The sequence below is a fragment of the Calidris pugnax genome, unplaced genomic scaffold (assembly GCF_001431845.1).
Source record: "Calidris pugnax isolate Ruff unplaced genomic scaffold, ASM143184v1 scaffold8, whole genome shotgun sequence".
Lineage (NCBI taxonomy): Eukaryota > Metazoa > Chordata > Aves > Charadriiformes > Scolopacidae > Calidris > Calidris pugnax.
In genome coordinates this window covers 22,079,534-22,095,665 of record NW_015090830.1, presented here as the reverse complement: position 1 = coordinate 22,095,665, position 16,132 = coordinate 22,079,534, and the positions used below count along the sequence as shown (strand labels likewise).

The following is a 16,132-nucleotide window of genomic DNA, read 5'->3' as shown; positions in this document are numbered from 1 at the left end:
ATTAACATACTTTTATTATTTTTTTGTATTTTAGTTTGGTTTTTATTTTTTTTCTGTTTCGGGTTTTTTGTTTTTTTTTTTTTTTTTTTTTTTGACCTGCAGCATGTGGTGATGTTTGCTTAATCCATGGGAAACTCACATGCCCATACATGATGTGATATGTTTTTTCTCCAAAATAATGCAAACCATAGTTTTGCACTGGGCTGTATTTTTTACTGCATCCTCTAGTCCATTTCTGCTGCACAGCTAAGCAGGTATGTTTGGTATTTCTGTTCTTTTGGCGTTTTTTTCCTCCCCCCCATTCCAGTTAAAAAAAAAAAAGGCAAAAAAGCTAACAAAAAACCCAAAAACAACCCACCAGAAAAGACATAAATAATTCAGAACACATGCTTTATGTCAACTGTTTGACTGTTACTATTTTATCTCTATAAACAGGGCAGAGGCAAACTCCATCCAAACAAGGAAGGGGAGGAAGATGCATTGCAAAATTATGGCTGGGTCACGTGAGTGGAGAATACAGGCACAGAAAGTTTTTGACTGGAAGGCCCAGCTCAGAAATGTGTTGTCTGCATTTTAGTGCTTCTGCATCGTGAGTTGCTCAGTGCATTTACAGTAAGTTGTGCGCACTTTGGCTGCATCTGACTTGTTGTATGTGTACCATCAGTATTCATCCATGGCTTTGAGTGTCCAGGCTTCCAGATGTTCAGAAATCCCACACAAATGTGCTGTAACAAGAGACTCCATTGGAGGGTGCTAAACTTCTTGACATTCCCTAGGAACTCAGCCCCTTAGAAAATACGAAGTTTGGGTTACTTTGTAAGGGGGAAGGCAAGTCTGAGCTCCTGAAGTCAGATGGAAGAGCTGTGTTGAATCAAAAAAGGTGCTGGGCTAGACCCCTAACAGATCTCGTCTTCCATGCAGATGTGGCAGTTTATTTGCTTTTCCATCTTGTGGGTGATTCTCTGCTGAGAGAATTCCTGAGAGTTGCTTTAATTTTCAGCACACCTTATAGCCCATGCCAAAGACTTAATCTCTTTATAAGGGGATGTTCCTTCACACACCATTTACTGTGGTTCATCATTGTTGAGAGAGTCTGTCCCTGTCCTTTGTAGCTGCTTGATTTGTTTTAGTAGCTTGATGAGGTAAAATTAGAATTACACCCATCCCTATTTTACTATTGTGATAATAAATGTCACCATTACTTCTCTACCGCACAAGTTCTGGTATGCACTGCAAAGCTAAAGATAGTGCAACAAACTAGATAGCTTCTTAGTCTGTCATGTCCACAGTGTAGAACATCACAGGCCAGTTCAGTCTTTCAAAAGACCCATTCCTGAGAATTATTTATCAGACCTTTTTAAAAAACATGTATGAAGGACATGCCACAGCATTGCTGTGAATATCCTGCCCCAGTGCCTCATTTCTCTGCAATTAGATTTCCCTGATGTGCAACATAGTTGTCTTTGATGAAAATCTTGTTCCTTCCTCAGTGCCCACGGAGGCAATCGGTTAACAACCTTTTATGTATAAAGGTTGGTACATAACATCTATACAGAGATGCTTCTGCTATGGCTATGAAGAACCAGAATTCTGGGGGCCTTTCTCTGCCACATATTGCCCATCTGACCTCAGACAAGTCTGTTAATCTCTGTATTTTGCTACCTCAAAGGGCTGCTATGAGGGTAAATTCACTGTTGTTTCCAGGGGTGTTCAGATACTGCACTGACAGGGGCTACTTAGGTGAATAGAGAGAGAGAGCAGACATACATTTATTAGTCTGGTAAAGGACTGATATTTAACTCAACAATGCTCCCAAACAAATGTCAAAGACTATATTATCAGCATGTCTCTTATCTCTGGAATTTTGTTTTGTGGTGTGTTACTTTACTTGTTGGTTTGTGGTTTGTTTGCAGCTTCCTGGAAAGGAGAACTTTAAAAACATGAACAGAAAACGCCTGGTAAAATTTGTAACCAGCTCTGACTGTCTGTGGTATGACAGCCAACAAATATCACCTGCTGATGATTTACAGATTCCTGGGAGATGTGGTGATGAGTCTCAAAGAACTGGAACAAGAACAACTCACCCAATAGACTTCTCGGGAAACAGTGTAATGTATCCACCCACTTCATGCTCTCCTAATTTAGGACATATGTAGTGTGTAGTGATGAACTGGCCAAGGGGTTATATTGCTGTGAATCTCATTCCCCACCTTACAAAACACCCTTGATTGACCTCTTCTTTCATAAAAGCTCAGCCTGGGGTTTCCAGTCCACCTCTTAGGAAAGAGACAGATTCCACCAGCCATTTGCAAATGCATTGTTCCAGAGAGAAAAATGCAATGTTTTATTGTTTTTATTTCATTGGGCAGCCTTTTCAAGTTCTGTAACCCACTTTTGCTTCCTTTTAAACTGTGACCGGTATTTATTTATCTATCCTTTTTAAACACAATAATTTAATTAAGAAACTAATCAGCAGGGTTGAAATGATCTTTGAACTACACCCCTATCACTGCGGGAAATTTATGAATGCATTATAGAAGACAAAAAAAGATTCTATTACCTAAAAGCCTTGTACTAAAAGGATTTGGCATCTGAAACGTAAGACTTGAAATTCTGCACTAAATTTATAATGCAGAGATGTGAACATTATTTTTAGAGTCTGAAAGGTATTCCAGCTGAATCTGACAAGTTTGTCTGTATTGTTTATTTAAAATAAAACTGTTTCAAGTTCAAAGGATTTCAGAAGTGAGTTGGATATTTAGGTGTCTGAAGGACAGATTGTAAAGATACCTGTGTAACAGATAGAGGTTTAATGGTCTAGGCTGCCTCTTCAGTCAGTAGAGAGAGATTGTCATGTTCCAGATATGTTCAGTTTTCTTAGGCTTTTATCTTCAGATGGGAATTTATCAGCTGATCGTCTCAGCAAGGCGTTAACAAGGTATCTGTAGTTAATCATTACCGTCATCTGCTAATTCCAGTTCCCTCTGCTTCAGACCAAGGGGACATTTATGAAAGCTACCTAGTATGTAGGCATTTTGGGCAGAAAGTGACCACATCCAAAGAAGAGATTCCCACCTATGCAGTCTTGCTCAACCCTAGAAATTGAGCTGTTGCTGGTTGTGTAAAAGGAGAGATTCAACAGGATTATCCGCTCTCTGCCAGCCATGTGCTAAGTGAAAATCAGCACTAGAGGACCTCACTCAAAGTCCCAAATGGCTTCTGGGGCATGAAGGCTCCAAAACATTTGGCCCAACATAGTCAAGACAGTTTGGCTTCTGGACATGCTCAACAGAAGCATTAAGGCTGCCTCAGTAAGTGCTCTGGTGGAGGGCCCAGTGGTTAGGGGAGATCATTTACGTGCTGTTGGGCCTCTCCACTCCGTCCACATGGAACTGTGGACACCTAACTGCAGGCTTAGATCCAGTCCTTTGTCCTCTATGGACTTGAACTAACAGGTAGAAGTAACCAATTCATTCTATCCAAATGAAGGTCTGGAGTTAGGGTCCAATATCTGGAATTAATGAGTGGCCTGGTTTTCTATGGCTTTGGATCTTGTGGCTGAATTGCCCTGTGTCTAAGAAGGTATGAGGTCTATTTCAAGGTTTGGCTGTGGTTGGGAAACTCCTCAAAATGTTTGTCTCTGGGGATTCTCTGGTGACTAACAAATACAATGAAAGAGTTGTACTTAGAGGTGTGAAAATTACTGAAAAGAAAATTGGTTTTGTTTTACCTCAAACCAGGACATTTTTGTTAAGAGCACTACAATTATTTCCTGTGCTGCCTTCTTACTTTCTCAATATTTGTGGAATTTTATCTTTTATCTCTTAGTTCTCTAGTAGGTTAACTTGAAATGTGCCAACAGGTTCAAAAGTCTTTGGTATGGGGAGAGATGATAGATAGATAGATAGATAGATAGATAGATAGATAGATAGATAGATAGATAGATAGATAGATAGATACAGGCTGACATGTAGTTCTTTCCTCAGAAAAGTAAAATTAAAAGGCCATAGTGTCTGTCATATGAAGCTTACTGTATCTCTAAAGGATGAGCAAAACACAAGAGGGGGGGTATGATATGTTAAGGACTCATGTCAGAGCGATCGGGGATTTCTTTTAGCAACTTGATGAGGCCCCTAGTCAAGTTTGCCACTATCTACACTGCTGGGGTCTACTGACATGAGCTTGCCCACAGTATGATGCAGGACTTAATATCCTTACACTTTCCATTGCCTCATTTGCTTAGTTATGTATTATACACTCCACACGGGTTCTGTAGGGAAAAGAGAAATAAAGATGAGAATAAAGATGAAATGAGAGGACTGCCATTTTTTCCATAAAGAGCAGATTGCAAGAGTGTGGCATTTTTCCCACACATCTTGAATAGTTTGGGGCTTGGGCTTTTTGAGGAGTTTTTAATTAATTTATTGTTTAAGTAACTGTAATGAGAAGAGCCCCTGCCACACTGTTTCTAATGAGGATTGTATGGGCTCTGTGTCTTTCTCGTTGTGGCCTGTATCATTTAAATATCTTAACCAACATGTGCTGTGGCAGATTTCACTTATATCTGCTTAAATTAAAGCTTGTCAGTTTAGGAGCTAAGAAACATGCAAATATTTGAGAGAGATTTGACATTCACTGCTGAAATCATTGCACTAAATATCTGGCATCAATGACATTACTTGAGAAGGGTTAGAAATTCTTGCTGTGTTATACAGGCTGGACATTCTGGACTTAAAGAAGAAAAATGTCCTTCACTTTCTGTGTTTTTAATTAGGATCTCCATCGAAATTTCAGCTTGTTTTTCTTCTGTATTTTCTCTGAGCAATATGTGACTGTTCAAGTTCCTCAAAGTTGCTGCTAGGAGAACAAACAGTACCAATATCTCAGAACTAGTTGGAGTAATAGCACGATTTAGCTGTAAAAGGAATGGTATTTCCTTATGTTCTCATCCCCCAGAAATGCAAGGGAAGATGGCGCTGAGCTGGAAGAGTCTGATGGAACCTTGGATGATTGAAAAGCTCCAGCAACAGGAGATGAAGCTTAATTTCCCATGTGTGTGTATTCTTTCTTCTTACGGGTCACTGTACCAAAACACAGTACGTAGTATGTACGGCAGTGTACAGCATGCAGGCTTCTCTGCGCTGGAAGTTACTTGCTTGTTGATGCACTGAAGTCAAACTTGGGTATTAATACAGAGGTATTACACATCAAAGTTTAATCTAAACTGTAATGTACTTGTAGTGGTACTTAATTGGCCATAACAAAAGGGACCAGAACCAAAATATTCCAATACTGAGAGAGAGTCCTTGCTACCGAATGTAGAGTTGCTTTCTTTTCTCATACAGGATCAGTGAATATGCAGTAGGCAAACAATTTCAGTGCAGGTAGGATCATGGGATAATTCAGATTGGCAAACACCTCAGGAGGTCTCTAGTCCAGCGTCCTGCTCTAAGCAGGTTCAGCCATGAGGTGAGACCAGGTTCTCAGGGCTTTATCCAAGTGGGCCTTGAAAACCTCCAAGGATGCTGCACAACCTCTGGGCAACCCTGGGTGGGTTTTTCAGGTAGAAAAAACCACAACAATGTCCTTATACCCAGTCTAAACTTCTCTTGTTTCAATGTATGCTTTGTCTTCCCACCATTCACCACTGTGAAGAGCTTAGCTCTGTCTTGATGAACCTCCTTACTCAGCAATGGAGTGCTCTGCTGACCACAAACTTCTGGTGACTGAGGTGCATAGAGGAAGCCCAGATGGCGTTCTGACATCTTAGATGGTATAAAGGCAAGTAATGGATGTTAAATGCAGTGTTTCCTCTCCCTAAGTCTGTGTATTGGCCTACTCCCTCAGTTGCACTGTTTCTTTCAAAGCTTTTTTTTTTTTTTTTTGGCTCAGCCTCAGACTGATGTGTGTCCTACTGCTCAAAGATTCTGAGAGTTGGGGGAGGGAACGTGTTGTTTGATCTGTATTGGTTTATCTTGTTTGCGATTAGGCACAGAAAAAAACATCACTTCCCACAGGGGCTTTCAGTGTCCCACTTTACACAGTTTACTCCCTATTTCCTTTTGGATCTGACTTCTAGCCTTAATCATCTGTAGCTATAACTTGGCAGTTTCAGGCTGTATTCCTTTAATGTTTCTTATTTATTGTCAAACTTTGGTACAAGCCCTGAGCACATCCTGCTCTGCGTGGTCTCGTCAGAGCCATGGGAGAAGAGTCATGAACTCAGGTCCTGGCTCTGCTACCTGTTCACTCACTGAATTTCACTGAATTTTTAGAGTTGGAAGGGACCATAGAGATCATCTAGTCCAACTCCCCTGCCAAAGCAGGGCCACCCAGAGCTTGTCAGAGCACGTTACTCAGGACTGCATCCAGGCGGGTCTTGAAAATCTCCAGAGAAGGGGACTCCACACCCTCCCTGGGCAGCCTGTTCCAGGGCTCTGTCACCCTCACCATGAAAAAGTTCTTCCTCATATTCAAGTGGAACCCTTTATGTTCCAACTTGTGCCCATTGCCCCTTGTCCTCTCACTGGCAACTGCTGAAAAGAGTCTGGTTCCCTCCTCCCTCAGCCCGCCCTTGAGATACTTGTAGGCATTAATAAGGTCTCCCCTCAGCCTTCTCTTTTCCAGACTAAAGAGTCCCAGCTCTTTCAGCCTCTCCTCATAAGGGAGATGCTCCAGTCCTTGAATCATCTTTGTAGCCCTACGCTGGACTCTTTCCAGTAGTTCCCTGTCCCTCTTGAACTGGGGAGCCCAGAACTGGACACAGTATTCCACACTCGCAGTTGTGTCGGCTCCAATTATTGTCCCTTGCACCTGACATACAGCCCGCTGCCATGTCCAGGTAACTGGTTTTGAAGAGCAGAAACCTGCCCATTCACCAACTGAGCTCAGCCTAGGTGAAGGTCAGATTTGTCATGCAGAGCTGTTTATAATTTGAGTGAAGCTGCAAAGGAAGCAGTGAGGGAGCTAGAGTTGATAGAGCTGAGGCAGTTTTTGTAGCCCATGAGCTTTCTTGGTGTTCGAACTCAGGAGAGGTCCAAATGGAGGTGTTGTTCAATCCAGCAGAAACCATATGGAGGAGTGTGTTTCTTTACCCTGAAATGTTGTGCAACTCAACCTTTTTGCACTCCTTCATGCTGTGGACTCACCTCCGTGATCCTCTCCCTTGCCTCCAGCTCACCCAGTTTCAGGCCTAGAATAATCCCTGTTTGGCAGACTCCTGTAACACAGTGTTTCAGGCCAATTGTTAAATCTTCGCTTTTTGGGCGAGAAAACGGATATATAGAAAGATGAAATGGTATGGTAGTGCTCCATGTGCTTTGCAGAACTGCTGTTTACTGTTGCCTGGGCCCTTGTTAATCAAAAGGGCTCAGGAACTTGACACAATCAGAGTTCCTCTGCATTTTGTTCTCACTGATTGTATTCAATTAATTTGTTTCCTCTGAAGAGTTGGACAGACTTTCTCCAGCTTTGGTGCTGCACATTAGTACTTATGCATAATATGGCTTAAAGAAAAAATGAATTGGTGAGTAGTTTGGAAACCTGAGGCACATTGCCCTTTTGAGTAATGATCCTGCATATGGAAGGGGGAGGAAAATATTGCTGCAGGTCCTCTATGACCTATTCATGGGTAAATAATTATTTAGGAAACATTGACGTGGAATGAAAAGTCAGCTCAGAGGCCTGACAGTCCACGGGGTTAATCTGGGAAGGTTGTGAAGTCAGTCAAAAATCAAATTAATCCCTGAACAAAAATGCCCTGTTTAAGTTTTTATTTTGGAAAATAGAGAGAAAAACAAAGCAATGTTGATGGCTGTAGGTGGACAAAAGCATCCTTCATGCTTGTGACATTTTTAAGGCACAAAATCGTGTACATCAGATGGATCAAGCCCAATGCTCTATATATACACATGAACAAATATCCTTTTGAGTGATGAGTGCATAAGCTCTGCTAGAGTTTCCAGCACATGAAAGACTTAAAAATGGACTCATCTAAGTTTTTATGGTATGCTGTGTAACCAGGAAAGTGGGGTTGGAGAGTCAGGCAAGGCACCTGGAAATGCAAAGGTCTCCCAGTAATCTTTATTATGTTGAATGTCTCCCTTTCTTGGCTCCCATTTACCAATTGGAAAATGAGGATAACACCAAGGTCCAATGGACAGTGTCTGCTTTATTTGTTCTATACTGTGTATAGGTTAGCTTTCTTTTAAAAAGACATAATTGGCTCAATTGCAGCCCTTGTGAGAGGAAGATGAGACCTTCTATCCTTTATATCTATGCAGTGGTGTCAAGGAGGAGGTGATTTCACAGAAGAGTTAGGGTATGGCAGACAGGGAGGAGCAACCACTTGGTAAGAGAGGCCTCCAGCCCAGTGTACGGGTTGGGAGATAGCAAAGATAATCAAGAAGCAGACTCACAATCAAGTGGGTTTGGGATGGGAAGAAGAAACTTCATAGGGACCAGAAGGGACTATGCATGGCTTGCTGTGGTCCTAAATACTGACTGACTTGAATGAAACTAAGCTAGAAGGCATCCTTGTAAGGATGCAGTGGGCAGGGTAAAACTGATTTATGTTATCCATTTCGTGATATAGTGTTTGACCTAATCAGTCCAGTTTACATTGCTTTGAAAAGTTAAGGATTCTAATTTGTATTTAATAAAATCCAGTTGTTTTATGTTAAAAAGCCTTTCTTATCTCTTCTGAGCAGCTCTGGATAAGGGAGGTTTACCTGCAAAATTGGGATCTCGTAACACAAGGATGCTCTTTCTTTGCAAGATGATTTGGGGTAGTTGGAGTGAAAAAGTGCCACAAAAGAGTGAAATCATAGTTACTGAGTTGCCAAATACTCAGGTCCAGAAGCTCATTTTCTGCATTCCTGCAACTTCTCCTTGATGATGGGAGCCTTACTGAATTCTGCAGAGATTGTAACAACTTAGTCCTTGAAGATACGCTGTTCTCTGCTGATACTGAGCACAAGCAAAAGCAATGAAGATTCTGTTTGTCTTGGCAGAAGTGGGAGCATCTCCGGTCAGTTAAACCATTAAAATTATCTTTTGTTCTTTGATCCCTTTTTGCTCCCATCTGTCCCTTTGTTATATCATTTCTGATGCTGAAGTGATGGCTCTTTGGAGACAGGGCGACCTCTGCTTCTGTGTGGGCAGATCACTGCGTGGTGCTGCTATGGAATGGTTTCCATCAACTCCAGGTCCTGGTAGGGTGTATAATTCTCCTTCAGTGGAGAGGCCACTTTCCAGGCTTTACCCAAAAGAAAATGTGCTAAATATCGTTTTATTTCTTTTGATCCCTTTTTCCATAGATAGTGCATGTCAAATTTAACTTGAATAGTCCCAGTGAGATCCAGTTTATTAGCTCTAATAATTTATGTCTTACATACATAACCCTTCATTCTTGCCTATTCCTGCAGAAGTAACTATACTAAATTCCCAAAATATAGTCTGAACATACACAAACATCAAGATCCCAGTAACCAGAATATGTTGTTTAAGTCAGTGAGAATTCAGGAAGTACCTTAGCACCGAAAGTCAGCTATTAACTGTAAGTAATAATATTAATTCTTATTAATTATGTCTATAGAATTATGTTGGACTTTTTCCATTTTTTAATGTTTTAGGTAATGCTCCATGACACTTTGACCAACATTTAGAAAAATAACCTGTATGTCTTTTTCTCAGAGCGAATAAATTAATTTTTATGGATGGAAGTGGAGGGTAGAACTTGTAGAACTAGTTGCAATGGAAATAGCCTTTCAAAACATTGGAAAAGTTAGACACTTGCAATAGCATGTGGTCTAATTTCCTGAACCTGTGAGAAAGGACATGAATTATTATATGGCTTCCTGCTGAACATATGCTTGCTTCCTCATGTATGTAGAAGGCAAGGGTGGAATACGTGCATGAGTCAGGTCCAGTATTTCTCATTCTGTCTTTTACAAGTTGAAAACCAAAGCAGACATTGTGAATGACAAAAAGGCATGCCAAGAAGTGAGCCAGACCAACTTAATGTAGCCTAGATGCTTCTAAAGTGCACTGGACAAGAAGAAATGCGACTTTTGTTAACAGATACCTTTCTAATTTGTCAGTAGCTTTTATTGTGTTTTTAAAAAATCTTGTTAGAAGTTTTGGAGCTATATTCTTTTCCAAAATGGTCAATATTGTAATTTTGTGTAAGAACCATACTCATCCCCTGCTCCTCTGGCATGGCAGTCTTTTCTCTAGTATTCCTGCACTCTTTTCACAACATTTCCAAATAAGTTTACTAAAAAGCTTGAAGTAGGGATGGAGAAAAAGAAAGTGCAGTGGGGTTTTTTGGAATGTTTTCGGGTTGGTTTGTTTGTTTTTTCTTCTTTGGTTTTGGTTTTCAGGGTTTTGTTTGTAGGTTTGTGGGGTTTTTTTTAAGAAATAAACTTATCCCTGGGTTTAAAACTTGGAACCTTGGCTCCTTTGAGGCAGCATCAAGGTGGGATCCTGCAAACATAGGTTTGGTTTGGTTACGTCTAGGGAATGTAGCACATTCACAATTTGGTTACATCTAGGGAATGTAGCGCATTCACAGTTCATATTCAATTTACTGCCTTTATGTGAAAGGATTCTGGATTTCAGAGCCTGATGGTGGGGTGACATTGAATACAAGATTGTGTAGCATTTTATAGAACTTTTCTTTTATTACCAGCTCTATAATCACATTAAGTTAGACTGAAAATTTGAACTAATTCTTTCCCTTGAGGCACAGGCTCTAATAATGGTAAAAATCTGTGAAATAGGATAAATACAATTCAATAATTATATTGATAAATAAAATGAAAATCAACTAATTGTGTCATTCAGTCAGTTGCCTGCCTCCGTTGTTGCTGCCTTTCTGCATCAGCGGCTGCTAAACTTTTTCTGTCACACTTCAATAAATTTAATTGTGCAGAATAAATGAGCTAATTTTTGAAGTCACAGGCTCTGTTTGGAAGATAAGGATGGTGATTTATTGACCTCCTCTAACTGTGTAAGAGTGTCACCCTCCTTTTTACTGACAACCGTAAGAAGGGTTTTTGTCCCTCTTCACCCAGCGCCTTGCTAAATCCTGCTTTGTATATTTACCTTCCCATCTCATTTTCTTGAAGTCACATAATACACCACAATAGACCAAAGATCCCTGCTGCAGTTGGTGGCTATACAGACAATTCCAAGTGATTAGCAGAGCTGTGGCATTTTTGTCTCTGATGCTGTTTTTTTCTGATGATCATTTAATTCTCTGGATTTTGGAAGGATGGCTGCTAAGGGGAAGTACAAGTGAAGGGGTACAGGGGTATACCTGTTTTTTTCTGGAAGCTCTGGTCTAATCTCATTCATGAATCATGATCTCATACACCCTGCCAGCATGCACGCTTACTTCAGTGCTCATTCCCATTGATATTTGACCATGAACCCAGGAAAAAGGCAGATATTAGGCATTGGACATGCCTCATGAAAAAATTGCCTGCTTTTTAAACTTTTGTTTCTGTCTCTTGGTTTTTGTGTTTAGATGCTGAGAAGACAAGGAGAAGATACTGACTATCTTGTCTTTTCATTACTGCTGCAATTTTGACAGCAATGGTTAAACTTAAATGGAATAATGGACATAAAATGGTAGGGGTGAACAGTCTGCACCCTTTCTTACCCACCTTTTTATTTACTTTGATTGTGAGTCGGGGTTTTTTTAGCAAAACATCTACATGACAGCCACAACTACCCTTTTTCATAAGGCTGGATCTTTTGATCTATTCTTTAAAGCCGTAAACCAACATATATGCATCTGAAAAGGGATTATTAGATACTGTGCTATAACTCTAACGTCTCTGTTATAGCAGACAAATCAGTTGTCATGCTGTAGCAATATGATCCCTGAATCAAAAATCTTGGTATTCTGTTGAGTCAATAAAAGTCTTTATAGAAAAATAAAATCAGCGTCAGCACATCAGCTATGTCAAAAAGTGGGTCTCAAAGTTCTGCCTTCCTGCCTCTGGCAAACAAATCCAGTAAATGAGAAGGATGTGAACACCTTCTTTGTATTACTAAATGGCTGCCTGCTGAGGTGCATAGGGCTGTGCAAACCAAACAGTTTTCCATCTCAGTGTACGCTATGTTTGTTCTTCACAGTGACATTGAACCTACTCTTCCTTGACTATGATGCCAGGCAACATAGCAAGTCAAATATATATGAAAGCTAGCTAGGCTTTGACAAACTTGGCCTCCTAGAAGTGCATGGCAAAAGGCTTTTTATGGAGCCAGGATTTCAGCTGGGCACCTAGAACACAAACTGTGAGAAACCTTTTTCTCATGTTTTAGTTGTTATATTGGACCTGTTTCTGCTGTAGTTTTCTTCTAAGGAAGACTTATAACCCTCTAAATATTTCCCGTCAGGTGTTGGCTAGGTGAAATGCATCCTAGGGAATTGAGCTGGAGGAATCACAACATCCCACATACAGAGCAGTCCAAATTTCTGCCAAACTCTTCACTATGTCTTTAACTCAAACCGCTTGCACTCTTCGTGATTGATGCTTGTAGCAAAAGGCAGACCTAACCCAGGAAAGCCTTCTGCATCACGGCTCTGTCTTCTTTCAAACAAAAACTTAAGTCCAATTTAACAGCCTGCCCTGGGAGACCCACGCGAACCTAATGCAGGCAGCCTTTGCATGAGATGATAACTGCTGTTCCTCCACGTTTTCATTGTGTGGTTGGTGTTTGTGTGTTGGTTGCTGTGGGTCACTTAATTTAGACTATCTAAGGAACCTCTCAACGTGCACCCAAGCAATTACATTGATTTTGGGGGGAGTATGAAAGTAAATTAAACCTGAACAAAATTTACTCTTTGGTGAAAAAATCTTTGCCAGCTTTAACGGGATAAAATTCCACCAGCATGTAACATTTTATTGGACAGTAATGAAATACTTTGGAGAAGGATTTCCAGTTCATATAACACATTCAAAACGTCGATTCACCTTATGTTTTGTGAGCCATTATCATTAATTCTCTTTGCAAACCAAGTTCCAGTTGTTCTGCAGATTACTTGCACCAAGAATAAGAAGATAAAGTTTGTACTGAAGAGCTGAACCTTGTGGGATGTACAGGAGACTCCTGAAAATGCTAAGTCTGATTCAGACCGACATTTCTACAACCATGACTTCCACTGAAGGAGGACTGTGTACTTCCCTCTGAAAGAGGAAGTCAGCAAACTCTTACAATAAAATTAACGCTCAGTTTCCAGTTCAGATTAAATTGTGAGTAGAAAAGTAGAACATATTTTCTAATTAATCCGAATTGAACACATTCATCATGCTCTGTAAATCATAATGCAATTCTGCCCTTTATGCATTATCATTGGTGCTCTGCTGATATGGGTGTGACTAAGAGTTGCTGGTCTGATCCGGCAGCGACCTGGCAAAATGCCACCAGCTTGTCACTCCAGGTCTGATTTACAGACCAGCTGAAGGGCACAAGCTTTGGTGAAATTTGCAATCTGTGGATGAAAGAAAAGTTAGGCAAATAAGGGCTCTTTGTGAAAGAAAGCCTATCTTCCCTGTTGCTGAATGGAGAAGCTGAACTGCCCAGGTGCAGAGATACATGAGAACTGAGTATAGAGATGAGACTTCATACTTCCTGGTGGAATTTAGGTGTCTTCCTAAACTACAAGGCTTTTGGTTCCTTCTGCTGAGGAAATGGAAGCTGGCCCTATTACGGGACAATGCATGACTAAAGCAAGATTGAGATTTTAGATGGTTCTTTGATGTTTGAAAACTAAGGGGGCAATAACAAAACCATCCAACTATGTAAAAATGGGGAGCTTGAGGGCGACTAAAGCCCAAGTGAAAACAAATGGAAAACAGTGTCTGGAGACAGGAGCTATTCTCTGTCCATGGCTTGCTTGACTTCCTTGTATTGCCAGACCTCTTCCAGTCCTCAGGAGAGACCTAATATGATTAGATCTGAGCATCTTCTGCTTCACAAAACATGCTTACTGCAAGACACTTGTTTCCAGTTGGGATTTTTTTTTTTGTGTTGTAGTTTTCAGACTGCCTTGGAATATTTTATATAACATCAGCCACTTTGCAGATTTGTGTATTGTACTGTAATTACTTAAATAGGGGATTTTGTATGCTACAGCCAGTGATTCATGAACTGCAGGGTATCTGCAAAAACAGACTTTCATTGGGATTATGGGATGTAAAATGCCTGAAGGTTTTTGCTTTTGATAGCGGACCTGCCATTGCATCCACACAGGGTTTGTCTAATAAATTGTATTAGTGCTTTCCAGCATCCTGATAACTTCCCTCCCCCAACTCCTTGCTATTCTGAAGTGTTTTGAAAGAAAACTGGTTCTCTGTGAATTATTGCTGTAGCAATCATTAAAGCCTATGTTTGGCATGCTTGTTGTTGACCATGCAGTATAACAGAGAAGAAAGTTGAAAAGGTTCTTCCGGAAGGACTTAATATTTGCAATTATGTGATTTCTAACTAGAAATAAGGGAGTTGTGGAGGGTGGGGGAAAATACAATAGTTAGGTGTTTTGAGGGGAGTATGAGGGGATGTAGTCAGTTGTCTTCCATCAGCTTAGGGTAATGCATCTAAACTCCCTATCTGCTTTTGAAATAGTCTCAATCACTGAAGAAAATGGAGCCTACTGTTTGCTTTAAGGCATTGTCTAACTCAACATGTCAAACTATTTCAGGCCCACGAGAAGGAGGAGGACATGCTGATGACGTGTTCATGCCTGTGTATCCAATCAACGTGTTGGACTAGGAATGTTTGCAGACACAGGTAAGTCTAAAACTTTTTCCTTCTGTGAGATCCAGCAGGAACTGTGCAAGAGGAATCATAAATATATGATAGTGGCTTGCTGCCTTTAAAAAAAAGCCTAATTTATCCAGGAGATAGCAGGTTTCTGGTACAATTTCCTTGCTGACTGTTCTGTTAGCCCATTTCTAAATGTCTGCAAGTTTTGTGCCGTAAAAACAGAAACAGAGTCGTTTTGTAGTTGCTTGTGAGTTTTAATTATAGTAGGCTATTTCAGACAGGCCAATGCTTGTTTTTACGTTGGGATCCACATGGCTGCATTTTCTTTCCAGGGGTTGGGAAAGATAATTTTCTTAGTCATGCTTCTCTCAGATCTAGAGCTGTGCAGATAAAAGCAAAACCAAAAAAACCCTTACTCCTACTAACTCCCTTCCTTCTGAAGTCATCACAGCTCAGGTAAGGAAGCTCAGTAGATAGCAAGTGCAAGTCAGGGTAAGTAAAATTACAGTGTATGTTTGATTTCCGTGAGATTCTTCACTGACTTTTATTCCCATGGATAAGGGTCATGTCAGCCATTAGCAGCACAAAAATCCAAGGCCTCCCCATCTCCACCCTTGTTTGCTTTTGGCTGTGCCTAGTTTCGAGCTGCCTAGTGTGCAGCACGTTGCTTGCTATTTTAAAAACCCACTAGAAGTATGAGGGCAGCAAGCAGTGTATAGCTGTGTATATGCTGTGTGTATACAGACAGAGCTGTACGTTCTTGGCTGAGGTCCTCTGTTGAACTGAGGTTCTGTGGGGTTAGATGCTTTGTAATGCTTTGGGTTTGTTTTTAAAGCCCTGCGTGCTTTGGCTCTTGCTATTCTCGGCTCTGTTTTGCAGTGCTCAGCCATGCAAAGTGATGCTCCCAAACAGGGCATTGGAGCAGACTCAGCCCAGCAAAGCTGCAGGTAGAGCAGAACTCGTTGCCACTGTTTTCCATATGTTCCTCTCTATGGGGGCCTGACTGGACCTCGACCTGAGGAGGAAGCAGGACAGAAACTTAACGGAGAAGCGAGTCCTGCCCCCAGGTATATGAAGCAGCCAAACTCTATCATTCTCGTTATCTCTGTTTTTAGCATGTTTCTGTCCTGGGGGTGGTGTGTGTGTACTAGAGGCAGCACTTTCAGCCCTCACCCTGCCTAAGTCCACAAAAACATCTCCTAGTGCTCAGCCGTAATTTGCAGCCCTTCAAAAGAACCTTCTCCTATTTACTCTTCTTTTTATTTTTTCTTTCTTTTAGTTTTAAGCTAGTTCACATTGATTAATCATTTTAGAAATGTTTAGGGCTGGGATTGTGAAACCTTTGCTGGCAAGA

At 40.8% G+C, this 16,132-nt stretch overlaps 2 long non-coding RNA genes across 2 annotated transcripts; both read left to right on the top strand.

The window, feature by feature from the left end:
- The first annotated feature begins 122 nt into the window (after positions 1-122).
- On the top strand, positions 123-2,102 carry LOC106887377. The gene is made up of 3 exons (XR_001411871.1): positions 123-254; positions 436-612; positions 1,914-2,102. It is a non-coding gene; the product is annotated as an uncharacterized LOC106887377 (long non-coding RNA).
- Positions 2,103-12,888: 10,786 nt separating this feature from the next.
- On the top strand, positions 12,889-15,820 carry LOC106887281. Its single transcript, XR_001411842.1, has 3 exons — positions 12,889-13,265; positions 14,714-14,802; positions 15,658-15,820. It is a non-coding gene; the product is annotated as an uncharacterized LOC106887281 (long non-coding RNA).
- Positions 15,821-16,132: the final 312 nt, after the last annotated feature.